Source organism: Heterodontus francisci, chromosome X (genome assembly GCF_036365525.1).
Source record: "Heterodontus francisci isolate sHetFra1 chromosome X, sHetFra1.hap1, whole genome shotgun sequence".
Classification (NCBI taxonomy): Eukaryota; Metazoa; Chordata; class Chondrichthyes; order Heterodontiformes; family Heterodontidae; genus Heterodontus; species Heterodontus francisci.
This window is the reverse complement of record NC_090421.1, coordinates 6,128,333-6,139,772: the sequence shown is the minus strand read 5'-3', so window position 1 is coordinate 6,139,772 and position 11,440 is coordinate 6,128,333. Positions and strand designations below refer to the sequence as shown.

Genomic DNA, 11,440 nt, shown 5'->3' with positions numbered 1-11,440 from the left:
CAGTCGGTTCACAACCTTGCTGTCATTTGACCCCAAGATGAGCTTCCGACCTCATATTTGTGCCATCACGAAGACAGCCTATTCCCACCTCTGTAACATTGTGTGACTTCACCCCCGTCTCAGCTCATCTGCTGCTGAAACCCTCCTTCATGTCTTCGTTACCTCTAGACTTGACTATTCCAATGCATTCCTGGCTGGTCTCCCATATTCTACCCTCCATAAACTTGACGTCATCCAAAACTCCTGTGTCTTAACTCACACCAAGTCCCATTCTCCTCTCACCCCTGTGCTCGCTGACCTACATTGGCTCCCGGTCAAGCAAAGTCTTGGTGTTAAATTCTCATCCTTCTTTTCAAATCCCTCCATGACCTGGCCCCTCCCTATCTCTGTAATTTCCTCCAGTCCTACAACCGTCCGAGATATCTGTGCTCCTCCAATTCCGGCCTCTTGTACATCCCGGATTTTAATTGCTTCACCATTGGTGGCCATGCCTTCAGTTGCCTAGGCCCCAAGCTTTGGAATATCCTCCCTACAACTCTCCACCTCACTTTTGTCTTTTAACACACTCCTTTGACCAAGCTTTTGTTCATCTGACCTAATATCTCATTTTGTGGCTCAGTATCATATTTTATTTTATAATGTTCCCATGAAGTGCCTTGGTACTGTTTATTATGTTTGTTCTTCTTCTTCTTTGGCCTCTTTATCTTGAGAGACAATGGGTAAGCGCCTGGAGGTGGTCAGTGGTGTGTGGAGCAGCGCCTGGAGTGGCTATAAAGGCCAATACTAGAGTAACAGACTCTCCCACAGGTGCTGCAGAAAAAATTGTTTGTTGGGGCTGTTACACAGTTGGCTCTCCCCTTGCGCTTCTGTCTTTTTTCCTGCCAACTACTGTCTCTTCGACTCGCCACACTTTAGCCCCATCTTTATGGCTGCCCGCCAGCTCTGGTGATCGCTGGCAACTGACTCCCACGACTTGTGATCAATGTCACAGGATTTCATGTCGCGTTTGCAGACGTCTTTAAAGCGGAGACATGGACGGCCGGTGGGTCTGATACCAGTGACGAGCTCGCTGTACAATGTGTCTTTGGGGATCCTGCCATCTTCCATGCGGCTCACATGACCAAGCCCTCTCAAGCGCCGCTGACTCAGCAGGGTGTATAAGCTGGGGATGTTGGCCACCTCGAGGACTTCTGTGTTGGAGATACGTCATGCCACCTGATGCCAAGGATTCTCCGGAGGCAGTGAAGATGGAATGAATTGAGACGTCGCTCTTGGCTGACATACGTTGTCCAGGCCTCGCTGCCGTAGAGCAAGGTACTGAGGACACAGGTTTGATACACTCGGACTTTTGTGTTCCGTGTCAGTGCGCCATTTTCCCACACTCTCTTGGCCAGTCTGGACATAGCAGTGGAAGCCTTTCCCATGCGCTTGTTGATTTCTGCATCGAGAGACAGGTTACTGGTGATAGTTGAGCCTAGGTAGGTGAACTCTTGAACCACTTCCAGAGCGTGGTCGCCGATATTGATGGATGGAGCATTACTGACGTCCTGTCCCATGATGTTCGTTTTCTTGAGGCTGATGGTTAGGCCAAATTCATTGCAGGCAGCTGCAATCCTGTCGATGAGACTCTGCAGACACTCTTCAGTGTGAGATGTTAAAGCAGCATCGTCAGCAAAGAGGAGTTCCCTGATGAGGACTTTCCGTACTTTGGTCTTCGCTCTTAGACGGGCAAGGTTGAACAACCTGCCCCCTGATCTTGCGTGGAGGAAAATTCCTTCTTTTGAAGACTTGAACGCATGTAAGAGCAGCAGGGAGATTATTATGTTAAAGGTGCTATATAAAGATAAGTTAAAATCATGAGGGGTCTGGACAGAGTAGATAGGGAGAAACTGTTCCCATTGGTGGTAGGTTGGAGACCCAGAGGGCACACGATTGGCAAAAGAAGCAACGGCGACATGAGGAAAAACATCTTTTACACAGCGAGTGGCTGGGATCTGGAATGTGTTGCCTGAGAGAGTGATGGAGGCAGATTCAATTATGGTTTTCAAAAGGGAATTGGATAATTACCTGCGGTGAAAAGAATTTGCAGGGCTGTGGGGCAAGGGCAGGGGAGTGGGACGAGCTGAGTTGTTCTTGTAGGGGGTCGGCGGGCCGAACGGCCTCCTTCTGCGCTGTAACCATTTTGTGATTCGATGAGTTGTTGCTCAGAGCCGCAGCAAGAGCGAGCTGTCACTCCGAATGATTGAGTCAGGAGACCCGCCCCCGGGCGTGACGTCACAGGCGGCTGACGTAGGCGGGCCTATGAATAGCTGGTCTCGCGCGGTTTGGGAGTCAACGTGACGTGTTTGCTGCGAGGAATGGGTGGTGAGTGAGAGGAGATGAGCAGTGGGTGGGGAAAAAAAAAAGGTTAAAATTGATGGTTTCTACGGCCGAGCGGAGGGGCTAGTGAAGGCTCGGAGTTCATACCATTTGACCTGCTTTTCTTCCGTACGCCAGTCCCTGGATTTGGGCCCCATCGAGTGATTGTGCGGCAGCGGGCTGGCGTGAGTGGCTTCGCCCGGGAGGGGTGGGCTCTTGCTGCCTTATGCGCCAATCCATTCCCGGCCCTATGTCCTAACCGACCCGTGGTTTAGGCAGTGTTACTAATTCTGCCTTTGGATGCTCTTTACGCAGCAATCTCTATTTTGGGTCGCGGGGATGAGTGAATAATTTTTGCAGAACTTAATTTGATAAAGGTCCGATTTTTTTTAAAATCCCTTTTCTCTTTGCAAACATAACATCCCTACTCACTCCCCAGGTCAGAGTTTAAAATGAACCAGCAATGAGACTTTAAGGATGGCACTGTTTAACAGATGCTGATTTGCCCCCTTGTTGCTTTTGGGCTTTGCACTTTTGTTTTGCCCTGATGGAATTTCTAGATTAGGAGAATCACTTTAAAGTTTGTTTTAACGCAAAAATTAAAAGTACTTGCTTTCTGCTAATTATTACTGGGTCTGTTGTAAGGATTGGCTGCTGCTATACCTTTTTCCTGTGTATAAGATATTATTTATAGCTTTTTAATTTCTGCAGGTAGCTAGTTGAAGTATCTTTATGCTTTCCATTTATGTTTGCTTTTGTGAATGTGTACCTCAAGGAAGCTGTTTTTGACAGTGTAGAGTTAACTTCTAAAGATGTGATTTCCTAAGATCTGAAAGTTTACAAGTCTTTTTGGAGACCCTATTGTAAACCTGTCTGGCTCATCTTGTGCATTAAGTTGGTCAGAAGTAGAACTTCAACCATAAAACATTCTACATTGCTAACTAATAACCAATACTAATTTGTCTGTATATGGTGGCAGCAGTCACCATCTCCTCATTGTTCCAGTGGTGGAGAATTTGTTGCTTGGCAGGTTACCAAAATTTGAAAGTTGTTGCTCATGTTGGGAGTTAATGTGTTAATTGCTTTCATAGACTGATTTAGATGTTCAAGGCTGCATTGAATGTTACTTTATTGAAGCTAAATCTGTGTGATTGCTACTTTTTTTTTTAAGTTTTCATTTGTCCCTGCCTATCTGCACATTGCACTATTAAGTATGTAAAAGAATTTGAATATCTGATCATTGGGTTATGAATGTTTTGTGACCAACCCATTTTTTTAGTATATGCAAAATGTGAAATTCAACTCAAGTGTTATGATTTTGGCTGAATTTGGAGAAATTGAAGGCTGTTGTCTCTTCTGACACGTGCTGCAGTGTCTTCTTTTTTTGGAGTGCATGTTGAAAGTCACTGGTGGTGATTGTGACGTATTGTTAAATTGAGAGCAGTTTGTTATTTGGAGGGAATGTGATTCTGAATAGTTAAGAATTGGTTAATTCAGAATTAACTGCAGCATATTTGAGCAAGATCAGAGTCCTGCAATAAGAAACTGGAAAAGGAACACCATCTCTTTTGTAATAAAAGCAAAATACTGCGGATGCTGGAAATCTGGAATAAAAACAAGAAATGCTGGAACCACTCAGCAGGTCTGGCAGCATCTGTGAAAAGAGAAGCAGAAGAAGGGTCACTGACTCGAAACGTTAACTCTGCTTCTCTTTTCACAGATGCTGCCAGACCTGCTGAGTGGTTCCAGCATTTTCTTGTTTTTTGATTTAGATTTAGAGATACAGCACTGAAACAGGCCCTTCGGCCCACCGAGTCTGTGCTGACCATTAACCACCCATTGATACTAATCCCATATTCCTACCACATCCTCACCTGTCCCTATATTCCCCTACCACCTACCTATACTAGGGGCAATTTATAATGGCCAATTTACCTATCAACTTGCAAGTCTTTTGGCTGTGGGAGGAAACAGGAGCACCCGGAGGAAACCCACGCAGACACAGGGAGAACTTGCATCTACCATCTTTGTGTTCACTTGTGTGTATTTAAGAAAATGAACTGAATGGATCCAGAGAGATTCTTTATAACTGTATTTACAGGAAGACAGCAAGTTTTTTTTTTATTTCCAAATTATACTTTATTCATAAAAATCTGTAAAAATTACATTGCCAAACAGTTTCCAAACAGCACCAAAAAATACAAACATTGCAAGGGAGATCAGTTTCCTTCAATACTGTCATGAGTTTCTTCCCAACCCTTCTGTTTCTCAATTGTCATGTCAATTACAGTTTTACATTTACAGCAATTGAGAATATTAACGATACAGTTCGAGGGGTTTCCCATGGATCCAGCCCCTCAGTCTAGCTTGGTGGGGGAACCTTACACTGTGGTCTTTCCCCATTGAGCCTTTGCTGCGGCTGCCCCAAGCTTTAGTGCGTCACTCAGCACGTAGTCCTGGACCTTGGAATGTGCCAGTCTGCAACATTCGGTGGTGGACAACTCTTTGCGCTGGAAGACCAGCAAGTTTCGGGCAGACCAAAGGGCGTCTTTCACCGAATTGATAGTCCTCCAGCAGCAGTTGATGTTTGTCTCGGTGTGCGTCCCTGGGAACAGCCCGTAGAGCACAGACTCCTGTGTTACAGAGCTGCTTGGGATGAACCTTGACAAAAACCACTGCATCTCTTTCCACACCTGCTTTGCAAAGGCACATTCCAGGAGGAGGTGGGCGACCGTCTCTTCCCCACCACAGCCAACGCGGGGGCACTGTGCGGAGGGGGCGAGACTTCGGGTGTGCATGAAGGATCTGACGGGGAGGGCCCTTCTCACCACCAGCCAAGCTACGTCTTGGTGCTTGTTTGAAAGTTCTGGTGATGAGGCATTCCGCCAAATGACTTTGACGGTCTGCTCGGGGAACCATCCGACAGGATCCACCGTTTCCTTTTCCCGTAGGGCCTTGAGGACATTCCGTGCAGACCACTGCCTGATGGACCGGTAGTCAAAGGTGTTTTTCCGCAGAAACTGCTCCACGAAGGATAGGTGGTACGGCACGTCCCAACTGCACGGAGCGTTCCGCGGCAATGTGACCAGGCCCATCCTTCGCAACACCGGGGTCAGATAGAACCTCAGCACGTAGTGACACTTGGAGTTTGCGTACTGGGGATCTACACATAGCTTGATGCAGCCGCACACGAAGGTGGTCATCAGGATGAGGGCCACGTTGGGTACATTTTTCCCGCCCATGTCCAGAGATTTGAACATCGTGTCCCTCCGGACCCGGTCCATTTTAGATCCCCAGACGAAGCGGAAAATGGCTCGGGTGACTGCCACGGCGCAGGAGTGGGGTATGGGCCAGACCTGCGCCACGTAGAGCAACAACGTGAGCGCCTCGCACCTGATGACCAGGTTCTTACCCACAATGGAGAGAGATCGCTGCCCCCACATGCCCAACTTTTGTCGTACCTTGGCTACTCGCTCCTCCCATGTTTTGGTGCACGCCCCGGCACTTCCGAACCATATCCCCAGCACCTTCAGGTAATCTGACCTGACGGTGAAGGGGACAAAGGATCGGTCAGCCCAGTTCCCAAAGAACATGGCCTCGCTCTTGCCGTGGTTAACTTTGGCTCCCGAGGCCAGTTCGAACTGGTCGCAGATGCTCATCAGTCTGCGCACAGACAGCGGATCCGAGCAGAAGACGGCGACGTCGTCCATGTACAGGGAGGTTTTGACCTGAGTGCCTCCGCTGCCTGGGATTGTCACCCCTCTTATGCTTGCATCCTTCCTAATAGACTCAGCAAAGGGTTCAATACAGCAAACAAACAAGACCGGGGAGAGAGGACAGCCCTGTCTGACTCCAGATTTGATCGGGAAACTTTCAGATTCCCACCCGTTGATTGACACTGCGCTACTGATGTTTGTGTAGAGCAGTTGGATCCAATTGCAGATTCCCTCCCCAAACCCTATTTTGGAAAGCACGTCCATCATGTAGGTGTGCGATATCCTGTCAAAAGCCTTCTCCTGGTCCAGACTGATGAGGCAGGTATCCACCCTCCTGTCCCGTACGTAGGCGATCGTATCCCTGAGTAGCGCGAGACTATCAGAGATCTTCCTGCCGGGTACAGTACAGGTCTGATCGGGGTGAATCACCAACTCCAGAGCAGACTTGACTCGACTGGCTATGACTTTGGACAGAATCTTGTAATCAACATTAAGCAGTGAGATGGGCCGCCAATTTCTGATTTCTGCCCTCTTCCCCCTTCTGCTTGTAAATGAGGGTGATGATGCCTTTTCTCATGGTCTCTGACATGCTGCCGGCCAGGAGCATACTCGTATACTTCCAGCAGGTCCAGGCCAACCCAGTCCCACAGGGCCGAGTACAACTCGACCGGTAAGCCGTCGCTCCCGGGGGTTTTACTCGTCTCGAAAGACTCGACGGCCTTTGTCAGCTCGTCCAGAATTAGCGGCTTGTCCAGTCTCTCCCTCCTGCTGTCATCTAGGACCTCTGTGATAGATGACAGGAAGGACTGGGAGGCTCTGCTGTCTGTGGGCTTCGCGTCATACAGCCCAGCATAAAAGGATTTGCTGATCCTTAGTATGTCGGACTGCGAAGACGTTACCGAGCCATCTTCTTCCTTCAGGCTGCTGATAACAGAGCTCTCTCTGTGTACCTTTTGGAAGAAGTAACGCGAGCACGTCTCATCCTGCTCGATGGAGCGGACTCTGGACCGGAAGATGATCTTGGAGGCCTCCTTGGCAAAGAGCGAGGCCTGCTGGCTCTTCACCTCTTGGAGGTCCTCCTTGACCTCGACCCCCATTGACTGCAACCGGAGTAGATTTTGCATAATTTTCTGGAGTCGGGACAGTTCCCTCTGTCTCTCTCTCGCCTTCTGAACACCTTTGTGGATGAAGAACCTCTTGATGTTCTCCTTAGTCGCTTCCCACCAGTGAACTGGAGACTCAAAGAGGGGTTTCACGGTCCTCCAACCATTGTAATCCCTTTTGAGTTCCTCAACGTTCTCTGGGGTCAGCAGTGTCGCATTGAGCTTCCACGTCCCACTGCCAACCCGCTGGTCGTCCTGTAAGTGACAGTCGGCCAGCAAGAGGCAGTGGTCGGAGAAGAACACCGGCTTGACGTCGGTGGATCCGACCGTGACAGCACGGGACACAAACAGGAAGTCAATCCTGGAACGGGCAGACCCGTCCGATCTTGACCATGTGTATCTGCGCTGCGCTCCGTCTGCAGGTTTGCTGAAGACGTCGTGCAGTTTGGCATCCTTAACTGTTTCTATTAGGAATCTGGACGTAGCGTCCAGTTTGCTGTCGTCACTGCCGGATCGTCCAGCCGCATCGATGATGCAGTTGAAGTCACCGCCACAGGAAGACCGCAAGTAAGTTTTATAAAGGAGCATTGACAGCATCTGATGCTTTTACCAGTGTACAATAAGGATTGCACTAGAAAGCTCTTGGATAGCTTTCAAAGTCAGTGTGGCTGCGATGGACCAAATTGCCTCTTGTGTGCTGTGTCGTTCTATAAAGCTTGTTGAAATAATTGCAATAGACAGGAAAGAAGTGCACACCAGCTATTTAAGTAGCATGGCACTGCTACTTTCTGTGTCTCCCTGTTTCCAAAGCACAGCACATTTACATTTCGATCTGATTAAGCAGAGCTGCACTAGTGATAAGCCACATTGACATCTGTTTATCAGCTAATGGAGATGTAAGAATGCATGTTCAGCGAAGGTTTTATTAGTTCACATTAGATATCATAGCTCGTGTACCTGTGCTGCTTGAATTGTCACTTGAGGTTTTTTTCTGTAACTTGTATCTTTCAGAATATTTTCTATCCTCATTCAGAAGAGGGGTATCAATCATCTTGTTAAATGCTTGCAAATGCTGCTGTCCTTAGATCAATATGTCTGATAACTGGGTGCTGCAATTCACTCAACATAACATAGTTTGGTTAGAGAATGCGGAAGGAAGAACTAAGAACAGAGAAACTGCAGGATGTGAAGAGACAAAAGCAAGTGAAATTTAAAATGTCGAGCTTGAGAAATGCACAGCAGGTCAATCACACCTGAAAGAACAAGCAACACTTCAGGAGGCCTTCAAAGTTGTCATCAAGTTATAGCCAAAGCATCAACCTTTTTCATTCAGTAGCTGATTGGCCTGCAATACTTTGTTTTTGTTTTATTCTAAATGTCCAGTGTTAGTTTGTCTTTTCTGCTAGAAGAAAGTGGTTGGCATTCAGTAGTTGTATGTAAAACCCATGTACGGTATAAACTCTCAAATCTTCCTTTTTGCTTACTATGTTGATCTAACACAGCCTAAACCTTTTAAAATATATAGTATTGTGTAACACAGCCTTGAGTTTGGAGATAAACTGGACCAGATGTCTCTTTTTTAAGAAGGAAGGGACACAAGGAAAATTGAACCATTTGAGTGTGATATTTGTCTATTTATAACTATATACTGCTTGGTAAAGCAGTTGGGGGCAGGGGAGCAATGTGGAAACAGGAAGTTAGTGGGGGAGGGGAAAGTGCTTCAAGTATGATGTGGGTAGACGAGAGGTTGCGTACAAGATGGTTAAGGAGTCAAACGGTTGAGAACCAGACTAGGTGTGATCAGGATGACCTGGGAGTGCACAATGCATGCAGAAAGACATTTATAAATATTTGTAATAAAGCTTCTGATGAGGTCCAAAGTGGATGTTGCATCACATGTTCAAAGAATGGCAAGTATTTAAATTAAATTCTTTGTACCCCTCTTCATGGATGAAACTACTTGCAACCTTCCTATTATTGGGGTAGAATTTCTCAGGCAAGATAATGTTTTAAGAAACAATAGATTTTAATCAGTAGTGGAGATGGGGCAGGCTGAAAGCATTGAAGAAAGTCAAGGCCCTGGGTCCAGATAGATGCATCAAAAAGTTTTTTAAAATTATTTTTTGTGGGTGTTGCAAGCAACAAATGCTTGCTTTGACAGCTAGGCCATTTCAGAGGGCAGTCAAGAGTCCTCTACATTGCTGTGGATCTGGAATCACATGTAGGCCAGACCAGGTAAGGATGGCAGATTTCCTTCCCTAAAGGATATCGATGAACCAGATGGTTTTTTTTTTAACAGTGGATAATGGTCACGTTTAGCTTTTTAATTCCATATTTAGAAACTGAATTCCAATTTCACCATCTGCTGTAGTGGGATTCAAACCCAAGTCCCCAGAGCGTTAGCCTAGGCCTCTGGATTACTAGTCCAGTGATATTACCACTGTGCCACTACCTCCCGAGAAATAAAGAACATGAAGTAATTATTGAAATCGGACATGCTATAGTTGGCATCTTTAGACCATCCTTGGAGATTGGGGAAGTGAAAAATTGATTCCGATCTATGGAAAAGCACAACAGCTAGTCAGTACTTGAGGGTACCTGGAGGAAAGAATAATCTGCCTGAAGAAACATAAAACTGAGCCAGCATAGATTTACAGGAACAATTATGCCTGCTGAGTCTTTGAAGAATCAATTTTGTGGAGAGGGAGGGAGAATCTTGTATTTTATATTTCAACCAAACTTTTGATGTAGTGCCCTGTAGGTTGGTCCACAAGCTTGGAAGGTTTGACATGAATTGCTTTTGAAATGGATCAAAATTGTCTGCAGCTATGGCAGCAAAGGGTAGTTGTATATGGATCAGCATGACAGGAGGTAACCAGTAGGGTGTCTCAGGAATTAGTGTTGGTACGATTCCTCTGTGCATTGTATGTAATTTAGCAGGCGCGTATCCATTGTCTCTCGAGATAAGGAGGCCCAAAAGAAAGAAAGAAAGAAGAAAGAAGTAACAGATACTTGACTCAAGTTTGCTAATGAGGTGGAAGGGACTGGGAACAGGCTGAGCAAATACTAAATTGATATAAAAGCAAAATACTGCAGGTGCTGTAAATCTGAAACAAAAACAAAATTTGCTGTAACAACTCAGCAGGTCTGGTAGCTTTGCTTCTCTCTCCACAGATGCTAATGTGTCAGGTCTGCCACTTCATCAGAACTGGCAAAAGTGACAAAAGAATTAGGTTTTAAACAAGTGAAGGGGAGGAGAGTGGGGAGAGAAAAAACGGGAAGGTGTTTGATGGGACAGAGGGAGATTAAATAACAAAGCTCTCCTGGGACAAAAGCAAAGTGTGTGTTGATGCTTGTGGTGAATGACAAAGCATTAGTCCAGAGAGACTGTTTATTCCACTATTATCAGCTGACTACATGAAAAGCAGGCACATGGTTTAAAAAATAAAATATTAAAAGCAGTTATGCTCTGAAGTTATTGAACTCTACGTTCAGTCAGCAAGGCTGTAGCGTGCCTACCCGAAAGATCAGGTGCTGCTCCTCGCTTGCTCACTGGAGCAAGCCAAAGGCACTCCTCTCTGCCTGAGGTTGGGGTGGGGTGCGGAGAGAGTGTTGAAATGGCAAGCAACCAGAAGCTCAGGGACATGCTTTCAGACTGAGCTGAGGCGTTCAGCAAAGCGGTCACCTAATCTGCGTTTGGTCTCCCCAGTGTAGAGGAGACTGCATGGTGAGCAGTGAATACCGTATACTAAATTGAAAGTGCAAGTAAATCACTGCTTCATCTGAAAGGAGTGTTTGGGGCCTTGGGTAGTGAGGTAAAAGGCAGGTATTAAACCTCCTGTGGTTGCATGGGAAGGGGATGTGGTGTCGGGGGTAATGGAGGAGTAGACCAGAGTGTTGTGGAGGGAACGATCCCTTCGGAATGCTGACGGAAGGGGGGAGATGTTTGGCATCACGCTGGAGGTGGCAGAAATGATGGAGAATGATCCTCTGGATGTGGAGGCTGGTGGGCCCATCGTTCCAGCCTGCTCCTGCCCCACTGAACTTGCAACAGAAAAAAAGTTTCTTTTTTGCAGGAGATAAGGTTACTCTGGACTAATTGCTGAAGAGAGCAAATGGGTTTTCGAGCTGTATTGCCAGTGGAATAGTAAGTCTGAGGAAGTGTGGTTGTACAGAGTGCTGCATTATAAAGGAGGTCTCCAGGTATGGGAGAGAATGCAGTGCAGGGCAACTAAATTAGTCACTGACAAACCCTGAGTTATG

The 11,440-nt window shown here is 46.6% G+C and overlaps 1 protein-coding gene across 3 annotated transcripts in view; it reads left to right on the top strand.

Moving 5' to 3' along the window:
* The first annotated feature begins 2,264 nt into the window (after window positions 1–2,264).
* The window catches only part of LOC137358631 (ADP-ribosylation factor 1-like), a 37,314-nt gene continuing 28,138 nt past the window's right edge, over window positions 2,265–11,440 (top strand). Inside the window, exon 1 of one of the 3 annotated variants that reach the window (XM_068024752.1) lies at window positions 2,265–2,364. The gene's annotated coding sequence lies outside the window, so the exon portion shown is untranslated. Of the gene's footprint in view, window positions 2,365–2,392; window positions 2,544–11,440 lie in introns of those variants that run through there. The other 2 variants (XM_068024754.1, XM_068024753.1) reach the window with 2 other exon arrangements.